The sequence below is a fragment of the Gracilinanus agilis genome, chromosome 3, assembly GCF_016433145.1.
Source record: "Gracilinanus agilis isolate LMUSP501 chromosome 3, AgileGrace, whole genome shotgun sequence".
Taxonomy (NCBI): domain Eukaryota; kingdom Metazoa; phylum Chordata; class Mammalia; order Didelphimorphia; family Didelphidae; genus Gracilinanus; species Gracilinanus agilis.
In genome coordinates, this window is record NC_058132.1 from 639,971,565 (window position 1) to 639,984,445 (window position 12,881).

Consider the following 12,881-nt stretch of genomic DNA (forward strand, 5'->3'; position numbering starts at 1 on the left):
CAAGCCAAGGAAACCATCAATTTTTTTTTTTTTATAGAAGAAACCTATTGAAAAGAAAGAGCTCTGAATACAAATCGGGGTTTGATAGAAGGGAAAACTTAACATCTGAGCTGTGTGTTACGTGCTGCTTAGGAGTGGAGTGCTTCCCTCTTGGGAGGCTGGCTGGATGGCCACTTTTTGGCTCTCTAGCTCGTGGCCTCCAAGGTCCCTCCTGCCTCAGTAGTTTGGTGCTGTATAGAGCACAGAGCCAGAGATTCCAGGCCCAACTGAACAAAACCGAGTGCCTGCAATCCTCTCTGCTGGCAGCAGCTGCAGGACAAGGCACAACTCTGTCGCCATCTAGCATTGCACCTTCTTGTTCTAGCTGGCTGCTGTGTGCCCCTGTGTCTGGGCACATCAGCCTCTGTGTCCTTCCAACTGGTCTTGGTTTAGCCATTCCCCCGTTGGCAGGCACCTTCTCTTCTAGCTCTGCCACTGTGGTACATGAGGGGGCCTCGTCGGGTGCTTGTTGGTCAGAGGGTCCCAGACCACCTTTGGGTAGCTCATATTGTTAGGAAGATAATCCATCCTCAAGCCTAAATCTCTCATCTCTTGGCAGTGAGGGGCTTCGGCTCTGGAACCAGGAAGACTTGAGTTCAAACCTGGCTTTGGATTCTGCCTGACCCTGGGTGAGTCGTTTTAGTAATGCCAGCCGCCGTTTCTGGTTATGAAATGGGGCGTTATTGTGAGGATCCAAGGAGATGCTCTCTGTAAAGTGCTTAGCAGAGCCTGGTGCACAGTAGGCCCTCGAGACAGGTTTCTTCCCTTCCCTGTTCCTCCTGGGGTCAGGTAGACCATGTCTTACCTCTTCCATAGGATGCCTCTTCAGATACTTGGAAGGACTTACCACATCCTGTTTTGCAGAGAAGTCACAGCTGAAGGCCCCCTCTAAGGAAGTGTAAGCCCTCAGGCTCTCCCCAGGTGTCCTACCCTAAACCACTGGCAGTCTCTGTGTTTCCTCCATGGCCTTTCCTGGGCACTGGGTAGTGCTTGGAGAGCTCCATGGTTGTTTAGAGACTGTTCCCTTCTCAGGTGGGGAATAAGAAAGAATGCTGTTGTCAGGAGGTTCCAGAAAAGGGAAGCAGGGAAGAGAACACCGTGAGAGGCTGGGTGGTGCCTGTGAGGAGCTCTGGGCACCCACAGAGGAGTCAGGCTGCCGCCCCCTGGGCCCCCCAAAAGGCCTGTGACTCCCTTGACCAGGAGCGAGAGGGCACGGGCAACTTGGCGAAAGCGCCTTCCTCATTCTGCTCCCAGAGCAGTGGTTTCGGCTCTTGAAGAGGAGAGCCTGCTGGGAGCTCTTCTAATGAGTCCTCCAACCTGTAGCCAGAAGTCGAGGATTACAGTGCACTTGCATAGTATGGGTGAGTTTGGGGGCTTACCCAAAAGGAAGCCTCCGCCTGGAGGTCCCAGATCCAGGGAAGGAGTCAGTCAGCTGGCACTGATTTGGGGGAAAGGAAGGGAAGGGAAGAGAAGAGTTTACGGAGCCCCTACTATGTTCTGGGCACGGTGCCAAGAGCTTTTTCTAAATGTTTTCTCCTTTAATCGTCCTAACAACCCTGGGAGATGGGTGCTATTATGATCTTCATTTTACAGTGGAGGAGACTGAGGCAGACAGATTAAATAGCTTTGCACAGCACGAGTCAGCTACATGTTTGAATGTAAAATAGAGCTCTGCCTCCTCGGGCTTCCCTGTCTTATACAGACTAGCTGGCCTGGCCCGTGTCCTGGGCTGCAGAGCCCAGGCTTTCTCCAGATGGATTGTAGCCCACATAGTGGATCTCATAGGGGCCAACTGAGATGGGCCTGGGAGGAGGAACGGGAGTGGTCTTTTGGTGCCATTCGCCGTATCCATTTTGCTGCCACGCTGCCTCCCCTTTTCTGGGGAGCAGAACTGTTCAGTTCCGATGGACTGACGCCAAGAGAAAATGGCCAGGAAGGATGCCTATGTGGACTTTGGGCATCGGGCGCTTCTCAGCACCACCTTCGTGTCTGTTTAGTAAATTTTCCTAATTTTGAATCCGTAGAAATACCTTTGGGTCAAAGCGTGTGCCTGTGGAGTAGAAGAGGAGCGCCAGGACCCTGGGGCTGATTAGCTTAGGGAACTCCTAGGTGAGGACATTCTTTCTCTGCAACTTAGAATCTTAGAGCATTACTAGGTTAAGGGACTTGCCCAGGGTCACCCAGCTGGTCTTGTCCATGGGAACTTGAACTCTCAGCTTCAAGGCCCCCCCAAAAGAATTGGTAGCAAATTCCTATCCCATGAAGCTAGTTCAAATGGAGAGACCGTGGGAAAGCTTCCATATTAGAATGCGTCGAATGAATGTACATTCCAGTGTCCGTGCATACACAAAGATGGCGAGTGTTCTGGCCTGTTCTGCGCCCCCCTCCCCCCCATTGGCACTCTTAGAATTCAGGGTAATAAGGCAGAGCGCCCAGCATCTACATATGGCCCAGAGGTGGCTTTGCTGTCAATACAGAGTCACAGAAAAGGACCTCTGGACACCTCCTTTCCCTTTCCTTCATTTGCCCTGTCAGGTCCCATCCTGGGTCCCCCACCCCCAGGTTCACCTCTCCAGCTGTCCACTAGATGTCTTAAAGAACTCATTACCTTTTCCGTAAACTCTCTCCCTCCATCCTTGCTCCCCTCTTGCTGTGCAGGGCCCCGAGGCACATTGGGTCGTGCCATTTCTGCCTTTAACGTCTCCTGACAATGCTGCCAAGCGATCATCTCGTCAGGGACCACTTGTAAAACACGTGCTATGGGTCGGTCCAGTACAGTGCCAAGTCCCTGCCCTCAAAGAAAGAAGCTGCAGAGCTATGGGGGGCCTTGCGGAAGCCCTGCCTTTCGGGGGGGGGAGGCTCTCCAATGGGAGGGAGGGAAGGAGGGCCATCCAGATCCCCAGGCTGCCGCCTCCCTGATGCACCCACCCCGCCACGGTCCAAATGTTCTCCTTAAAGTGCAGACCTGGCCACGTCCCTCTCCTCCTCAGGAAACTACAGGGGCTCCCTTCCTGCCAGTCGCTGCCAGGACCCCATGTGACAGCCTTTGGTGGGCCTCTTCCTGCCTTTCTTCTCGTCCTTCCCCCATGAGAGTCTGGCTCCCAAGCGCTGGGTTCTTCCTTCTAGTCTCTTCCCGTCTTCTCCAGAGGAGTGCCGAGTGAACTGGATTGAGAGCTCTTCTCCTCCTGGTTGTTCCAGGAGTTCTTCATTTATTGATGGATGAGAGGACGGGGCTTCATCGGGGCAGCGTTCCCTTTTTGGTTCTGTCGTGAGGCAGGCTGGGCCTTTGCCTCCCCGGTTCTGGGCTACTTTCTCCCCTCTCTGTCGCGTTTCCCTGAGACCTCAGGGCAGTCTCCTATGATCCGCCTTGATGGTGAGTTGGAAGTGGACACCACGGAAAGCCAAACCACTTGGCCTCTCTCTCCCTCAGCTGCAGCGCCCTCTCATCGGCCACGAACCCCAAAATGAAGTGCTGTCTTCCTGGAGCCGAGGCGCCGCCTTCTTGCGAAAGTGGTTCATTTTAAAATCCTTGGAAGCGGCTGGCCATCAGGAAAGTTACGCGAGCTGCTGGCTCCAGGAGTCCGAGAGGAAGCCGGTGCGAAAGCTTTCAAGTCAGGGAAGCGAGAGGCAGTCACTGCTGGCTCAGAGAAGAGCTTGAAGGGCTTGGAGGGGCGGCGGCGGCCTCTGGCTGCGCCAGGAAGCCCACCAGTTCCAGAAGGAAGTAGCTAGCTTCTAGGCCATGGAGCTGCCCCCTTGCTTCACCTCCTGGAATCGTTTATGGCCAGAATGACCAGCTGGAGATAGCGGCGTCTCAGTCTCTGTTCTTCCGCTCACTAAAGAAACCCAAGGCGACCCCATAGACCCAGCCCCTGCCTGCAGGGAAGCGCTCTTCTCCCTCTCCTCCTCTCCTCTGAAGCCAGCCCTTCCCTGAGAGCAGCTGCCTGCACGGGTGGAGGGAGTTTGTGCCTCACTTCGGAGGAAAGAAACGTATCTTGTACTTGTGCTTCGTAATAACTAACATTTCTAGAACACATTTGGCTTGGCCAAGTACTCTGCAGGGGTTAAGTTCTCTCACAGAAACCCTGGGAGGTCGAGGCTCTATTATTCCCATTTTACAGATAAGGAAAACCGAGGCAGTTGAGTGATTTGCCCAGTTATACAGCTAGTCAGGATCTAAAGTGCATTTGAACTCCAGCCGAAGCCATCCCTCTTCGGCTGAGCTGTGGAGCTGCCTTTGAATGAGCTTGTTTGTCGGCATGTCTTTGTTATTTGATTTTTATATATGCATGGAAGAGCTGGTGGCCTGATAGCCGATGGCTGCCCGATTCCCTGGGGCACGAGTTATTGCTGGGATCGCAGACCTCGGACAGTTTTTTGCATGTTCTTGTTGGCCGGCTGGTTTGTCAAAAGCCGGGATGTGAGCGTGGCCTTGGCTTCTGGCCAGGGACGGAGAGCTGGACGGAGGCGATGCTCACCCAGACGCAGCCCCAGCGTCCCCCAGCAGGGACGTGGAGCTGGGCAGAGGCCCCGGCAGACCACCAGCGTGCGGGGCATTGGGAGCCCCTCAAAGTGGAGGCGCCCTGCTTCTTCAGGAGCGCCCATCCCCCGGGGGGAGTCAGCAGAGAGAGGCTCGCCCCAGCGGCGGCTTCAGGCCTTGCCCCGGAGGCAGAGGCGGCCAGCTTCTCCACAGGCCTTGCTCGCCAGGCTCCGCTGGAAGCAGGATGTGCCGCCATTCTCGGAGCCCTTGGGCCTCCCTTCCCACTCGTGGCTCACGGTTGGCAGTCGGTGTCTGTAGTGAGATGATCCCATCGGGATTCCTCCCCTCCTTCATGGGCACATGGGGAGGGCACCTGGCAGGGCTCACCCAAGCAGTGTCAGCCCAGCGTGGGTTGGGTTGGGGAGGACTTGGGCGAGGGATCCTTTTAGAGCCTCCATGACTAACAGGTGCTGGAGCTGCAGTTCTGATGCCACCCTTGGTGGTGTTGCAAAATAACAAAACTCATTGAAGAGGGACACTGGAGCGGATGATCATTTTGTAGTTCACTCCCGTCTGACTCTCTGTGCCCCCATTTGGGGTCTCCCTGGCAAAGATCCAGGGGTGGTTGGCCATTTCCTTCTCTGCTCTTTTTATAGATGAGGAAACGAAGGCAGACGGGGTGAAGTGACTTACCCAAGGTCACAGCTAGTCAGTGTCTGAGGCTGGATTTGAACTCAGGTCTTCTGAGTGCAGGCCTAGTGGTTTTGGGCTCTGTGGTGCACCCCCTAGCTGCCACCTGGGTTTAAGAACCTTGTAAAAAGCCAGCTTGGAGCTCCTGGATTGTTTTTGCTCCATTATTCCCATTGGACTGGCTGCTTCTCTGGAGCAGGGAAGGCAAGGTAGCCCGAGTGCTCACCAAGCGTCTTTCTAGCATCGCAGTGATCCTGTCCGGCCTACGTGGCCTGCATCCATTCTTTTACACGTTCTTGCGGTTCTGGCCTTGATGCACCTTCTTGTTACCAAGGGGAAGTGTGGGAAGCAGGCCCCGAAGGGTGGATTCGCCACGACCCGCCGCCTTGGAGACTGGAGAGCTCTGCGGCCTTCGCCAGCCAGGCTGGGTTTTCTACTTAAAAGGATTGGAAGAACACTAGGCCAGAAGTTCCCAGCTCCCTCTCCGTCAGGCACCTCGACTTTGGCCTGATGGCTCCAGAAACACTGGAAGGATCAGATTGAATTCAGTAAACAATGGTTTGTCCAGTCTGAGGAATTCGGCCAACACAGAGCCCAGCAGTGGGGTAAACACCCCTCGGAGTCTGCTTCCCCTCCTTCCTTCCTTCCCTCCCTTCCCTGCCGGCAGTCAGAGACTGGTTGAGGTCAGAATGGAGGACCAGCAGGCTAAGAAGAAGCCTCCCTGATCCCTCAGATGGAGAAGAGCAGTTTGCAAAGGGAACTTGGGTCCGCTGCTTCCCATTCCCCCTTCATCATCGATCCCAGGCCGAAGATGAAAACGGCGGAGAGCCCTCAGAGGCCGTTGGGGTCTCCCCATATCAGAGGGGGTTGGTTGGTTTTTACAGCCCCCCCCCCCACTCAGGCGGTCATCAAGCCTCTGCTTAGTCACCTAAGAATCTGGGGAGTTCACTCCCTCCTAACAAGCGGATGCCCCGTCAAATTGCTCTTAGGAGTTTCCCTCACATGGAGCTGAAAAGCGATGCGGCGCATCTTTGATTGCTGTGCATTCTGCTGCACTCTGGAGCCAGCCAACCCCCACCCCCACCCCAAGTCTGATTTCTCTTCCTGGCGATGAGCCTTTCCAGGATCTGAAGCCAGACCAGCCTCCTTTCTTTAACTGACCGTCTGACTGAGGGCTCCGAGTCCCCTCGTCCTCGCGGAACACAGGATTGCCCCTTCGAATAGATGGGATCCCCTGGAAGGTCAGAAATGAGATGGTTGATGAATCACGGGCCCAGCTATTTTGGGAAAAGAACACAGCATGCCATCATAGAAGGTCAGAGCTGGATGGAACTGTGGAGTCGATCAGGCCCAGCCCAGTCCCCCCCCCCCCCCAACAGTTGCCAAACAAGGAAACCGGATGGGGAGTGACTTTGTCCAGAGCCCCACAGCTGGCAAGGAGCAAAGCCAAGAAGAGCCGTCGTTCTCCCAACGCCCCCTGCTGCGCTTCAGTAAGGGGAGAAGGTAGCCCGGGAGCCCAGTAAAGGAGGGGCAACTCTTGGGAGGCTGGGTTTGGTTTTTCGGTTTCGGTGTGTGGGACATCGATCCGTGTCTTTATTTAACTGACCCAGTTAGGTGCAGGGATTTGGTTCTCTCTGAGGCTCTGCCTACTCTGTTTCTCCACTGGAGGCTCTGCAGGATGTATGGGAGGAATGTTCCCACCCATAGTGAAGGGCCAGCCCTGGCTGCGTCTCAGTGGCACAACCTGGGCCACTCGTGGTGGGCTTTTCTCTAGGCTTGTCTCCTGGTTTGTGTCTCCTATTTGTCCGTCTACCACAAGCATCTGGGGCGATGGGCCACGATGCCGCCCTCCGCACTAAGGATGTTTTTAAATATCCTCGAGTTTCCAAACTCGCGACTTGCTCGCGCTTGTCCTAGTCGTTTTTGTTTTGAACATTAAACATTTACTTAGGACGACAACAAGGAAATCTTTCCTGCTGGAGCCAAGCATCCCGCAAGGGCTACATCCTGCCCGTGGATCACATCATGGGAGGCCCACAAGCAGGCAGTCTGGAGGGTGCGGAGGGAGGAATCTGGCCATTAGAATCGGGAAAAGCGTCCTGGAGAGCAGCGGCCAAGTCTGGCAGGACTGAGCCAGTGGAGAGGACTGGCGGGTGGCAGGGCTGTCGGCATCAGTGAAGGGCAGAGAAGAGTTCCATCTGGGCTAGATTCAGTGATGGGTGGCTGGCTGGGCTGAAAGAGGAGGACTTGGGAGCAGCGTGGGAAGGACTCTGGCAGCCCCAAAGAGAAGAGCTAGGCTGGACCCTCGAGGCTGCAGGGAGCTGATGTGGTCGGAGAGGGGAGGTCCTACTCGCACCTTCACTTAAAGGGAATCCCTTCGGCAGCCAGGTGGACGCAGGCAGCCGGTGAGGGAGTCTGTGGCAGTGCTCCGGACTGATAAAAGGGGAGAACGGCCTCAGCGGGGCGAGGGGGGGATGGGCAGGGCACCCCAAATACAGGCATCTGTGCTGAGAGGGAGGGGGTGAGCCAGTGCCAGTGACACTTGTAAGGGTGAAAAAGGGGTTTTATGGGTTCAATATAATAAAGGTGGTCACCAGAGGATTGAACTATCATCCATCCTCAATTAAGAGTAATCTCAAGTCAAAATGGACTTTTAGGGAAGTTTAGATACATGAGAGAAGAGAGAGAGGAAGTACGGAAAGAAGAATCTCTCCCACTGCTTAGTCCAGGTAGATCTTAACCCTCCGCCGAGGGTTAAAGGGCCCGAGGAGGTGAATGGAGCAAACTCCTCTCACAGAGTCTATAAAAGGAGGTTTCTTATCGAAGTTCAGGAAGGTTCAGTCTTTGAACTCCCCAAACCAGCAGCCCCCTCACTCACTCCACTCCCTCTTCTAAAGGGGTCCCGGATGCGTCACTTCCTGTGCCTTCCTCCAGCCTGCGTGTCCAATCACAATAGATGCTTCTCATAGAAAGCGCAGGGGGCGGCCCTGTTGATTCTGATTCGTCACTCCCTCTAGCACACGCATTGGAAGGTGCTCTCACCTTTGGTGATTAAATCCAAAGATGGGCAGTGTAGACTTGATCTCATTATCACACACTGGCAGAATGAAGAGGTGTTTGGAAGGGGGACGATTTGGGCAAAGTCACGGGCTCCTGTTTTGACATGGGACTAGAACTCGGGAGAGAGAGATCTCGGGTTCTGATGAAACCCAGAGGACCCAAGGGGGTCCCCAAATGAGGGAGCACCACAGAGACCCGAGAGGCCCCAGGGCAGACCCTTCCGGAACGCTTCAAATGAAAGCGTATAGCGTGCATGATAAGTGGGTGGTCCGAAGACCAGAGCATCAGACCTGAATACTGTGTGGCCTTGGGCAGGTCACTTCATTTCTGATTGCTCATTTGTAAAAAGGGAGTGACAAACCCATTCCTGCCTCCAAGACCCTGCTGTTCGGATCAGTGGAGGTCATGTTTGTAAAGTACTTCACCAGCTTTAGAGTGATAGAAGTGCTAGCTCGCTATTATTATCCTCAGCCGAGAATTGTTGGGTAGGAGGAGACTGAGGAGAGGGTGGTGTCAGGAGAACCCCAAACAGGATGTGCTCAGGAGGGAGGGGAAGGGGAACCCCAGTGCCCAGAGCTGCAGAGAAGTCAAGGAGGGACACGACTGCTTTTGGGAGCTTGTTGGGAGCTTTGGAGAAAGCAGGTCAGAAGCCAGATTGCCAAAGGTGGAAGGAGGGAACCGAAGGATGTCGAGCATTTCCTGAGAGCCGGGATCAGAACGAGGGGAGAAGGAAGGGCCCGGGAGAGAGGGAGACCTGAGGGGTTCCCAGGCCGCAGCGGAACAACCAGCAGATAGAGATGAGGTTTTTAAGAGGGCGGGAAAGGATGGGATCGGGGAGCATCTGTGCACAGTCCGGGAGGTCCAGACTTTGGGGCTGTAAACTGGGTGTGCACATCCTCTTCATTTGGGAGGATCCAGGCCCCTTCATCATCTGACGTACCCCGAGATCCTGACCTGCTGAAGAGCAGCCTTCTCCAGGGGCTTATCACAGCCACCCCAACACCCGCGCCCCCCCCCCCCCCCCAGGCCTCGAGCAAGGAGGCAGCCAGGCTTCATTCTGTCATTTGCAAAAAGTGGAGGTGAGAAAGCTGACTTGGTGGGGCTTGTGAGGATTAAATGGGATCAGATGGGTGAAACTCTTGGGCTCCCGTGGCAGAGCCTTTGCCTGTGTGCATATTGTCAATAATCAGTTGCATTTCAAGAAATGGCAAGAAATGGGAGCCCGGCCCAGAGTCCTGGATGGGCTGCTGACCCACTGGAGCCGAGGCCTCCTCCCTTTAGGAACTAATCTTATTAGAGGAATCACTGCAGGCTCGAAACTTGAAGGCTGCGTTTTAGACGAGAAACAGTTTGCTTTGGAGCCGTTATGAGGCCAGTTTCCGAGCCGCGTCTAAGCCGGCGTCTTCCCAGCCAGACGAGGCACCTCCAGAGGCTTCCCTGAGGTCCCGCGGGTTGGCTCTTTGGAATACTGTGTGCACGGAATCTTATGGCTGGCTTGATAGAAATTGCTGAGAATGCGCCCGAAACTATGGGAAAGGACAGCCTTTACCAGGGCAGGCGGAGAGGTGTTTAATGGGAACCGAGTCATCAAACTCGGGCATTTGCAGCCGGAGGAGAGGACGCGACGGCAGACGTCTTCTGGGGAGAAATGCGGTCGAGCCAGATTTTTTAGTCATCAGCCAGGCAGAAGGGAGAAAAAGGAGCCTAGAAAGCATGTAGCGAGACCCAGACGCCCAGGGAGAGGGGACGTTCCAGACCAGGAAGGGGCGGCCAAGGATTGGATTGGCATCTATGGGCAACTAGCACCACTTGCTAGGGCCTAAAGACACCAGTGACACAGGGTTGCCTTCCAGGAGTTTATAGTCTAGAGAACAAGGTGTGCACACACAGAGCTGTGATTCCATTGCTCAGGGTCTGGGCACTGCCACAGGCAGGGACACAGGGCCCACCTAGCAAAGTGGCTCAAATCACGTGTTCATGGAGAGTTCAGGAATGATCAAAGGCAAAAGATGACGCCGCGTGGTTAGAATTAGCCTTGGTTGGGTGGTGCTTTGAGAGAGTCTCTTGAGGCGGACATTTCGGAAGAGCCCTTCACCTGCCAGTAAACATGTAGAAAGCCCCTACTCTGTGCTCCAGGCGTCGTGCCTCAGCCCGATACTGGGGATACAGAGGCCCCTGCCCTCTGGGAGCTCCTCGTTTAATGGGGGGAGGCACCATTCAAACCAGTGTGTGAGAGCAAGCTATGCGCAGGGGAAATGGGAACAATTAGCCCAGGGAAGGGCTCCCCAGGACTCTCTCCCAGCATTCCGCTCCGGGTAAGGCGGTTGTGGAGGTTGGGTGAGAGGCAGCCAGGAGAATGTTACCCACGTGTTTGTGTTTCTTACTTAGACTTTCTAATTTTGTTCTTTTTATTTCTTCTACTTCAAGTGATGACTAATAAATCTTATTAAATATAATACTTGGGGCTATTGGATATTAATTTCATCTTACAATTTGGTGGGGCTGGGAGGCTACCTGAGGCCCTGAGGATTTTAGTCAAGACTTAAAGGAACCAGGAACGTCAGAGTGGAGAAGGAAGAGCATTCCACGCATGGGAAGGGCCAGGAGGCTGGGGTCCCTGAATCAGAGAGTCCATTTGGGGGAGCCAGAGGGGATCCATGAAGGGCTCTGAATGCCAACCAGAACCTGGAGGTTACTGAGTAGGGGGTGGCATGGTGGGAAAGCTCTTTGGGGACTGAATGGAGACTGGCCAGGGCAAGGATAGTGTTGGAGGAGAGAAGAGGGCCGGCCTGTTAGAGGCTGTAGAGGGGCAGTCGACTCTCCCTGGCACCATATTGGATATGGTGTGTGAGATGGGAGTCGAAGATGACTCCTATATGTTGAGAGCCAACGGGTTTTGGGGGGTGAGTTCCGGGCTTGACATTCTGAGTTTACTGATGCCCAGTTAGTGTCCGAAAGGCAGTTGGAGGTGCTGAATTGGAGGTCAGTGGAGAGGTTGGGGCAGAAGAGGGAGACGTGGTGACCAGATCCAGGATGAGGTCACAAGTGAAGAAGGTGGAGGGAGAAGAGAAGAGGGCCCAGGAGAGAACCCCAGGAGACACATAGGAGAGGGTATGGTATGGAGAGGCCAGAGGAAAACCAGGAGAAAGATGGAGAGGAAGATGCTGCAGCTCTAGGAGCTTCTTTTGGGAATTAGGGTAGTTGTGGTGCCTTTTAAAGGTGATTTGTTATCTTTGGGGTATCGAGTACATTAGTCTCCTGTTCTGCTTACTTCCCTCTGTATCAGTTTAAGTCTTCCAGGGTTTTTTAAAACCATCTCCTTCAACATCTCTTATAGCACAGTAATATTCCATTGTATTCACATCCTGTGCCTTGTTCAGACTTTTCCCCAGTTGATGGGCATCCTCTCAGTTTCCAGTTCGTGGCGCCCCCCTTCCCCCTTCCCATTATTATACATGTGGATCCTGTTCTTTCTTTGATCTCTTTGGAGGGTAGACCTGGTAGTGACATCATTGGTCCAAGAGCATCCACTATTTAGTAGTTTGGGGACATAATTCCAAACTGCATTCCAGAATGTCCAGACCATGGATGGACCTCTTTTCCCACATCCTCTCTGGCATGTGACATTTTTTCTTTTCTGTCATCTTAGCCAGTCTTATGGGTATGAGGAGGTGCCTCAGAGGTTCTTTCATTGGTGTTTCTTAGCTGTTTATTTATAGACATACATACATACACACACACATATAGCTGTTAATGGCTTGAATTTCTTCCCCTGAAAACTGCCAATTTATATGCTTTGAGCATTTCTCATTGGGGGAGCAGTCCTTGTAAGTTTGACTCTTCAGAGAAACCTGTAAAGATTTCCTTCCACTTCTCTGCTTCTCTTCTTGTTTTAGCTGCATTTGTTTTGTTTGTCCAAAGCCTTTTTTCATCTTCTTATTAAAATGTCTGTTTTAGTTCCTCTGAACCTCCATCCCTAGATCTGACGGGTCATTTCTAAGCTTCTCTAATTTGCTTATAGTGTCTCAAGTCACGTATTTATTTGATTTGGTGCTTTCTTGGTACAGACGATTCTCTTTATGCAAATTTGACTTTGTACAGAATTCTGAAAAAACCCACCTTTGTTAACTTTACTTTTTGTACTGATACCCTCTTCCTGCTCCTGCCCCTCTACTGGTGGGTCACCCTTCATCCTCCCCCACAAAAACAAAACAACAACTGTTTTTCATACCCTCCAGACGGAAGCAGAGACTGCCGCCGCCACTGCTGGACTGGGGAAGAGGAGCCCTTTGCCTCACTACCTACCCCCGCCGAGGATCAGGCTCCCATGTGCCCTTCTCTCAGTTCTAGGCAGGCACCCCCAGGGCCAGCCCCAAGGGTTTCTCCGGCTCTGTCCCTGGCCCCCTCGTTCCTGTCCTCCTCTGAGCCTCCCCCACATCTGCAAGCAGAGTGACATTATGTGCCAATTGATTTCTGTGGGCGTTTGTGGAACAGTCTGCCTAGGTGAAGGGCGAGATGTCTGTACGTGGACAAGGCTTTGCCCACCTGACCCGTCTCTGGTTTCTGTCAGACTTCGGACTTTTCCCCATAGACTGACTTCTTGCCCAAACTTTGG